The following is a 9,622-nucleotide window of genomic DNA, read 5'->3' on the forward strand; positions in this document are numbered from 1 at the left end:
TCGATGTTTATCCAAATCACCTGCAAAATTTGAATCCACATATCCAACAACACGTTGATCAATAGTATTATTTTTCTCAAATACTATACCAACATCAATCGTATTCATTATATATCTCAAAATCCATTTCACAGCTTGCCAATGTCCTTTACCCGGATCATGCATATACCTGCTCACCATGCTAACAACTTGTGAAATATCAGGTCTAGTACAAACCATTGCATACATCAGACTACCAACAACACTTGCATAAGGAACCCGTGACATATACTTACGTTTCTCATCTGATTTAGGAGATAAGACAGCACTAAGTTTGAAATAAGGAGCAAGAGGAATGCTTACTGGTTTTGACTGCTCAGACATGCCAAAACTCTGTACTACCTTCTTCAAATACTATTTTTGAGACAAACTAACTCTTCCTCTCATTCTGTCTCTGCGAATCTCCGTGCCAAGTATCTTTTTTGCTTCACCAAGATCTTTCATCTCAAACTCTTGATTTAATTGACTTTTCAAGTTGTTGATTTCTTCCCTATTCTTTGAAGCTATCAACATATCATCAAGATACAAGAGTAAATATATAAAAGATCCATTTTGTAGTCTGCGAAAATAAACACAATGATCATGTTTATTTCTTATGTACTTCTGACCCATCATAAACTGATGAAATCGTTTGTACCACTGTCATGGAGACTGTTTTAAACCATACAACGATTTACCCAGTTTACATACCCAATTTTCTTTTCCAGCAACCTGAAATCCATCTGGCTGAGTCATATAGATTTCTTCTTCCAAATCACCATGTAAAAATGCAATTTTTACATCGAGTTGAACTAGTTCAAGATCAAATTGTGCTACCAAAGTCAACAAAATTCGATGGAAGAATGTTTAACAATTGGAGAAAATACCTCATTATAATCAATGCCTTTCTTCTGTGTGTAGCCCTTTGCTACCAATCTAACTTTGAAGTGAACATTATTTGCATCTAGAAATCCTTCTTTCATTACATAAACCCATTTACAACCAATTGCTTTCTTACCCTTAGGCAGCTGGGCTAGCTCCCAAGTCTGATTCTGATGAAGAGACTGCATTTCTTCATCCATTGCTGTTTTCCACTTGTCTGATTCAGAGTTCCTCATTACTTCTTTGAAAGTGTAAGGAACATTATCATCCACAACTAGAAGTGCATAGGCCACCATATCAGTGTACCGAGCAGGTTTTCGAATTTCTCGTCGTGGCCTTTGAGAAACAATTGATTCTTGTTATTGTGAAGATTCTCGAATTGAAATCTCCTCTTCTTGTACACTATTCCCCACCGTAACTGGAGAGTTACCTTGTGTAGTCTCATTTCTCACTGAGTTTCCCAAAATTGTCTCAACCTCCATCTGTTGTTGAGTACCACTGGTCTTCTCTTCAACTCGTGACTCCTTGCGTATTGTTTTCTTCATCATCGTAAGTTCATCAAAAGTTACATCTCTACTTAAAATCATTTTTTTCATCTCTAGACACCAAAGACGGTATCCTTTGACTCCTGCACTATCCCCCAAGAATATTGCTTTCTTGGCTTTTGGATCTAACTTAGATTCTTTAACATGATAATAAGCCATAGTACCAAATACATGTAAAGAATCATAATCACTAGCAGGCTTTCCAGACCATACCTCATAGGGTGTTTTTCCCCCTATTACAGATGATGGTAGACGATTGATGAGATGACACGCATATCTAACAGCTTTAGGCCAAAACCTTTTGTCTAACCTAGCATTAGACAACATACATCGAACTTTCTCTAGCAAAGTCCGATTCATGTGCTCTGCCACCCCATTCTACTGTGGTGTATTTCGAACTGTGAAGTGTCGAGCAATACCTTCATTCTGACATACCTTCATAAACAGGTCACTCGTGTATTCACCACCATTATCTGATCTGAGCCGTTTAATCTTTTTGCCAGTTTGAGTTTGAACTAATTTTGTCCACTTAAGGAAAATATCACACACTTCATTTTTATGTTTCATAGAATACACCCAAACTCTTCTAGAAAAATCATCAACAAAAGTGACAAAATAATGCATACCACCCAACGAAGCCATTTTTGTGGGCCCCTAGACATTTGTATGAATGTAGTCTAAAATACCTTCAGTTTGATGGATTGCTGTGCCAAATTTCACTCTAGTTTGTTTTCCCAGAATGCAATGCTCACAAAATTCAAGTTTGCACACCTTTACACCTTTTAACAAATCTCGCTTAGCTAATTGTTGCAAAGATTTTATTCGGCATGTGCTAACCACATATGTCATAACTTGGTTGTATCTAAACCTGCATCTTTCTCAGAAACAACAACTGTTGAGCCAATAACTGTACTACCTTGTAAATAATACAAGTTATTTTTCCTTATTCCTTTCATCACCACTAGCGCACCTGATTTAATCTTTAAGGTTCCATCTTTCAAAGTGATAGTGAACCCTTTAGATTCTAAGGCACCCAATGAAATCAGATTCTTCTTTAGGCTTGAAACATACCTAACATCAGTCAAGGTCTTAATAGTTCCATCTTGACATTTCAACTGTATTGATCATATTCCAGTTGTTTTACAAGTATTATCATTTCCCATAAAAACAACCCCACTATCTAATTCTTCAAAATTAGAAAACCATTCCCTATTGGGACACATGTGATAGGAACAACCAGAATCTAAAATCCACTCACCAAAATAATGTGACGAAAATGTTCCAACAAGAGAAAAATCTGACTCACTTCCATCATCATTGGCTATATTGGCATTAGAATGTACTTTGCCCTTATTCTTCTGTTGTAATTTAGGGCAATCTTTCTTCCAATGCCCTCTCTCACGACAAAAGGCACATTCATCTTTAGCAGGTCTCCCACGAGATTTACTCCTCCCATGAGATTTACTCTTCCTTTCAGGCATACGATTCTGAGAACGTCCCCTTATTGTTAGTGCTTCTGCTGTTTCCTTATGGACCCTCTGATCCTTCTTTCTGCATTCAGTACTAATCAATGCAGTACAAATAACATCATAAGTAACTTTATCTTTCCCATACAATAAAGTGGTGGTCAAATGTTCATACTCATCAGGGAGAGAATTCAGTAACAATATGGCTTTATCCTCATCTTTCACCTTTTCATCCAAATTTAACAAATCGGCCAAAATTTTATTGAAAGCATTTATGTGGTCATTAATCGAAATACCTGGTTAATACTGGAAGCGAAACAATTTCTTTTTCAAATAGAGCCGATTTTTCAGACTCTTGGTCATAAATGTATCTTCCAATGTCTTCCACAATTTCTTTGCAGATGTCTCCCCATAACACAATATTTCTGATTTTTGGCGAGACACAGACGAATCGTACCACATGCCTGACGATTGATCTTTTCCCAATCTCTATCACCCATATCTACCAATTTATCATCCAAAGCAATATCTAGTTCTTGTTGATACAAGATGTCCATCACCTCACATTGCCACATACCAAAATTATTGGTACCATCAAATTTCTCCACCTCAAACCGAGCATTAGCTATCGTCTTCGATGATGATGTCGAAGCCAAAGGGGTTGGAGTTCGTGTGGACAGAGTTTCTTCTACTATTGCACTAGTTTCTGCCATCTTCTATATATTCAATAGTAACCAACAAAACAAAAGGCCTAGGATGAATAGTACGTACCAATTGTGTCTACTCTGTTTTATCCTATGAAATTCCACTTTGACCAAGCCGACCTCCAGGGAGCGACTGAGCCGCAATGGTCTCTGAGCACTCACTTAGACAAGGTCTTTCTTAGGCATCAAATGTGGAATCAAAGATCCTAACAGAGGAACACCTCCGTATCAACACTATTCAACCTAGCTCTGATACCAATTGTTGTGCCGGGCACCCCACTTGTGCCAAACACTAATACTATAATTATTGCTATTGAATATATAAGAAATTAAAGTAATGCACAAACTAATAATAAAACAATAAAAAGAACAAGACAAGAAATTTATGAGGTTCGGTATAGAATTACCTACGTCCGCGGGCACCGATGATCAATCCACTACTTCTTGACAAAGTACAACTTTGAGGTGTGTTTTACAAATGAAGAGTTGAGCTCTTTATATAGCTTCAACCTCAAGTCTAAAAAACACTTCTCTCCAATATGGGACAAATAATATAAAAAATTCAAAACAACCTTTTATACTAATATGGGATTGTTCTACCAATGTGGGACAAAAAATAACATTGCGATCATATAACTCTTCCAAATTTCTTGACTTGGGTATCAGAGTGATCCCTCAGAATAGATCCCAGATCCTTCAAGTCATTTTTCTCTCATTTTCAGCAGTTGATCGAAGTCGTGATTGATCCAAATTTTTCTGGACAAATTTTGACAGCAACAATTATCATCATTCAAATTTTTTGTTCACCGCAGTTAAGTCAAATTGCAAAGGAGTATCAAACTCTCTATTCACCAACTCTGCCTGTGAGGATCAAACTCAATGTTTATTGTGATTAAATTGCCAATCTTACATTTGTCCTAATCAACTGAATTGTCTACAAATATCATTTTCTACTCTTCCAAAACACTTGTCAAATTGTTGTTAAGTGATATAATAATTTCTTTATTCTAGATGAAGCCACTTTAATCTTAATAAAAATTAGAACTTTGACAAAAAAAGTTTCATCATATTTGAAGTTGAAGTTTTTTTTTTTTTTTTTTTTTGCAAATCCCAAAATTAAATAGAATTTTAAATCCATTTTTCATCATCTCAATCACATCAGTTTGAGTTTTCGTGCCAAAAGTTGATAGAAGGATTATTCACCCATTTCTACATTGCTGACTATGAAATTGCTGCTCTAAAATTTGGACAAATCAACAAGTTCTGCTTGCTTTGAATCAGTTACCTCAGCCAAATTTCATCCCTTGCATAAGCTGGCTTGCTTCAGAAGAACATAGTGGCAGGTGGCCCCTCTAGCATATGGGGACTATTTTAATATTTTATTTTCCAACTTGTTTAACTATTTTTTTAATGTAAATTCTGCTTGTTCAATAAGTCCCAAAAATTTAGGAAGACATAGCACAAGGTCAGCTTGTGGGGCAATTCCAAATGTGAAAGATCAGCTATGCATGCTTGTGAAAATCTACTTGCAAAGTTTGAAGATATTTCATTATCATTTGGGATGTGAAAGAAGCCTGATAAAGGTTGTGCTGGAAAGTATGAGGTTTTAGATTTTAAGCTAAATGATGGTATGCAATATCAATCAGGCATAATTTTCGATTATTCGATCTAATTCTCCACGAAAAGTAAGAAATTTTGCATATTTTGATCGATTCAAAGTAAAAATGGGATTGTTCTTTCAAAACAATTAGGAAAAAGTTAAGTCGAAAGATCTTGATTTAAAATAAATTCACGAGGAAGTGATATTACTGTAGGTTTAAAAATTGGTTAATTGACAAAGATGAATAAACTTTATTTTGTGTAAATTTGATAGAGATTTAATATAATTTTGCATTATGTTTTGTCTAAATCTATATAATCTGAAAATAAATTTTAAAAATAAAAAATAGAAGACAAAAGAAAATAAAAAAGCACAATTACTTTGCGGCTATTAGTTGTGAAAAATATTTTTTTTTTAAATTTTAGTTTTCTAAACAATTATAAAAAGGTTAATTAATTTTTTTTTTTAATTTTACAACTTTTACAAAAAGTAAATAAAAAGCAATAAAATTTTTTGGCAGTGTTTACTTGTGGAAATTTTTTTATTTTTATTTATAGTTTTTTAAAAAATTACAAAAATTACTACTTGTTTTTCAATATTGAAAGTTGGAAAACATTTTTTAAATTATTTTTTAAATTTCTATTTCTCATCCTATTATTTGGAGCAACTGTATAATTATTTCACAATATAGAAAAAAATAAAAAAATATTTTGCATTCCTAAACAAACTCTTCATTATATATTTTCAATAAAAAATTAAAAATTAAAAATTAAACTGAAATTTTTATAATTCTTTCTTGAAACTTAAAAATATCATAAAAGAGAAAGAAAAATATAAAAGAATGTGTTTTTTCTTATTTAGTTATCAATCATTAAAATTTTATTTAATTTTTTTTAATTATAGTAAAATTATTATTTTTTTATTTTTAATAATATTTGATGTGAAAAAAAATGAACAATGAAAAATAAATTTTCTTTCGTTTTCCTTTCCTTAAAAATCCTTCATCCAAAACCGGCGTTGCAAGGGCTTTCTCAAGCATAGCATCATCCTAAAACTGGTGAAGAGCATTAGGCTCCCTATGGGACGTTGAATGTCTTGAATTCATATCTTCAAGCTCACTGAATATGAATCCCTTTCCTGAGCCTACCAGTCGATTTGTGTTTGTAGACCATATCTATATATTTTATGTTTATAGGGTATGAGGTTGGGTGTATATGGAATTAGGTTTTTGTGTTGTGAGTAATTTCGATTTCTACTGTTTCTTCATTTGATTTATAGTAGGAAAGTTTTTATTGCTTGTGGAAATTGGTTTCAAAACCGAACCGTGTGTGTTTTGTTTTGTTCTCAGTTTTACTTTTTGATCTGTTTTAGTATTGCATTTGATTTGGGGTTTGCTGGTTTGGGAACAGAATCGCTGTAGATTTTCGTTTTGGTTTAAGAGAAGAATGCAGACATTGCAGGTGTGTGGTGAGCCAGGGAAGATGGAATTTTCCTGACGTAGTAGTGATTCAAAAGAAGTTTGTTGTAGTAGTGATTCAAAAGAAGTTTATTTATTTATTTATTTTTAATGCCCCTGATGAAGGACACTCTTCTTTCAAACCATGTTTGATTGTTGGCTTGGAAGTTGGGGTTTTTTGTTGTAGCTTCTGTTTGGAGCTTTTCTTGTGTCATGCTATATCTTGGTTAATGAATTGGTGTTTATCAAAAGGGCAATTCTGAGAGTGTCTTGTGTGCTGAAGAGTTCAGACAGTCGTAATCACTTATTTTTCCAAGGGGCTGTCTTCAAAATTTTGGTCAGCTGTCTTGGGTTTTTGCTGCATCAGAAGGAAATTCAAATAGCGAGTTGTTCTAGAAAGGTTGTCTTAGCAGCAATTCTCCATTAGATAGAGAAGTAACAGGGTATTTGGAGGCTGGTATAAATCTCGTCAACCCATTATAATTCAAATGGAGGAGAGATTGAAATAAGTTTGATGGGACAAACAGTTGATGTGAAGGTGCAGTATGTCAGAGTACAGACAAAAGGAAGCAGCTTATTTGATCTGCTGGGATTTACAGGTTGGTTTTTGTGGGTGTCCTCTGTTCAGGATTTGCACAGGTCTTTGTTAGGGGTGAGCTGCTTGTTTCCCTTGTTCTACTCTCTCTTCCATGGTATTGGTGGGTAGCAATAGTGATTATTGGAGTGTGGTAGTTTAGGGGTGAGCTGTTTGTTTCCCTTGTTCTACTCTCTCCTCCATGGTATTGGTGGGTAGCAATGGTGATTATTAGTGTGTGATTGTTTGGTGGGCTTGAGTTTGGGTTTGGTTCTTGGTGGATGTGTCATAAGTCTCTAGCTTTATTTTTGGTGTTCAATTTACGTTTACAATGAATAAGAGGAAAAGGATATATGCTGGGGCCTGAAAGAAGTTTTTGTTTCTAGCCTTAAAGGAAAATTGATGAACTTCCGTTGATTCCCAGAACAAATATAGAGCTACCTTGTCACAGATAGGGATAAAAAAGCAAAAGTTCCCACTTTGAATTTGTTCATATGATGAAGGGTGAGGAATTTTGATGATAGTAGAGGAATAAGCCGTTAGCATATAACCTTATAGAGGCTAACTGTATCAGCATAATGAGCAAAGATTTACCAATTCGTTCCATTAGTGTTTAACGCTGTTTGCAACACTTTTGAGCGTAAAATTCTTGCTTTGGGCCAATGGCTCAGATTGCATCATGATCAACATACAACAAAAAATTTTGTTGTACCAAAAGATAGTCAAGGAATGCTAAGTTAGCACCTTGGCTAGACTGCCCTTTACTATTGTAAATCATAAAAACATAGTGTGAGAAACCAGCTTTCATTCCTGTTGGGCAATGTGCATGAGATGCCATCTTTGATTCTAATTATTTAAACATTAAGAGATTTTTATTTGGGTGAAGTGACGTGAAGAGGAAGATGGGAATTGACAGAAATATCTTTGCAAGAAGAGAGCACCTTCATAGACATAGTGCTGGGCACAATCACATTCAGTTCGATCGCTTTCACTCTGCATTGCGTTTGGAAAGTTGGGATGCTTTAGAAAGAACAAATGCAGGCATGCACGAACCTCCAAAAGACTAAAGGTCCTACCAAACAATGCTTCCACCATTCGAACACTGTAGTATATATAACTGACCCAGTAAGTCATCTTGTTCACCCTCAAGGTCTGAAGACTGAACTCTGAACTAAACAAAGCCCTTGACTATTTGGTGTCTTTTGTTGTCATGGCTTCTCAGGCTCGTGATCTTGCAAAGATAGGTAGAGAAGGGTTTGACATCTTAGAACGGTTTCGAGACCAGAGGGGAAAGGCCGCTCAGCTCCCTTCCCCAAAGAATGTCATTGATAGCAATCAGGTAGCCAAGCTGCACAGAGGTGTGCAGGTTATAGATTTCAGTCATAAGAATGCAGTTTAGGAAGCTTATTAATGAAAGCCTCTTTTGTGCATATTACCTTCTGTATGGTATTTAACTCTATAGAAAGGTTTACTTTGTAAGCATATTAGAATCTGCTTTAGCATTTGTAATGTAATCATTGTATAAATAATAACTTACCTATGTATAAAAATTTGTCATCTCCCTTGCATTTATTTTTGACATTTTAATTTTAAGCAAGGCAGAGAATCAATATCAGAAGGAATTTGCTATTCTGTTTTGGGAACTTTGGTCACTCTTTGAATAATCTTTAAATGGGTCTATCTAACCAGATGGCCTTCATAACTTCTAGGCTTCTATGGTTGTACACCTGTCTTGGGTCTGTTTATGAAGAGTTACAGCACACAAATCTTCTGCAATTTCTTAGCTGATCATTTAATAGAATCAAACTACTTGCACTCCTTGCAGTTCATCTCAATCTGTATCTAAAAAGCTAATATACTTCACATTTATTTGATTCATCAAGTATCCATCTCTGGTCAAGAAATAGTAGCTTCTCTCCACTGGCTGGAATGTGTGGCTGTGATTCAATCCTTACTAAGAAAAAATTGGGACTTAAAAGCCAATTCTCACATAAATGATGAAGAAATACACTGGTGGTAGAAAGCATTACTCCAAGAAATCAGATATCCTAAGAGCCACAAGGGAACTTTAGATTTGTTAAGTAGAATTATGCTTTTCTTTTTTCATTCTTGCCCAAGCATACCATAAGTATAACCTGATCCCACAGTAGAGGCATTTGGGCAGCTATGATACTCTTTTAACAATTGCACATTCCACAGAATTCACAATAGGTCAACAACAATTCTTGATGTTTCTTGCTTGAAGTTTAGCTAATACATGCTAGACCCATTCAATAAGGGAAATACTTTTTTGTACCTCTTTTCAGGGAAGATGGACTGCTAATGCACAGTCATTAGTTGGTAATGGGGCAGTGTATTCAATGATTAATGCCTTTAC

The 9,622-nt window shown here is 34.9% G+C and overlaps 1 long non-coding RNA gene across 1 annotated transcript; it reads left to right on the forward strand.

Moving 5' to 3' along the window:
• Window positions 1–6,167: 6,167 nt before the first annotated feature.
• On the forward strand, window positions 6,168–8,795 carry LOC131156383 (uncharacterized). The gene is made up of 2 exons (XR_009136980.1): window positions 6,168–8,370; window positions 8,468–8,795. It is a non-coding gene; the product is annotated as an uncharacterized LOC131156383 (long non-coding RNA).
• Window positions 8,796–9,622: the final 827 nt, after the last annotated feature.

This window comes from Malania oleifera, chromosome 5 (assembly GCF_029873635.1).
Source record: "Malania oleifera isolate guangnan ecotype guangnan chromosome 5, ASM2987363v1, whole genome shotgun sequence".
Classification (NCBI taxonomy): domain Eukaryota; kingdom Viridiplantae; phylum Streptophyta; class Magnoliopsida; order Santalales; family Ximeniaceae; genus Malania; species Malania oleifera.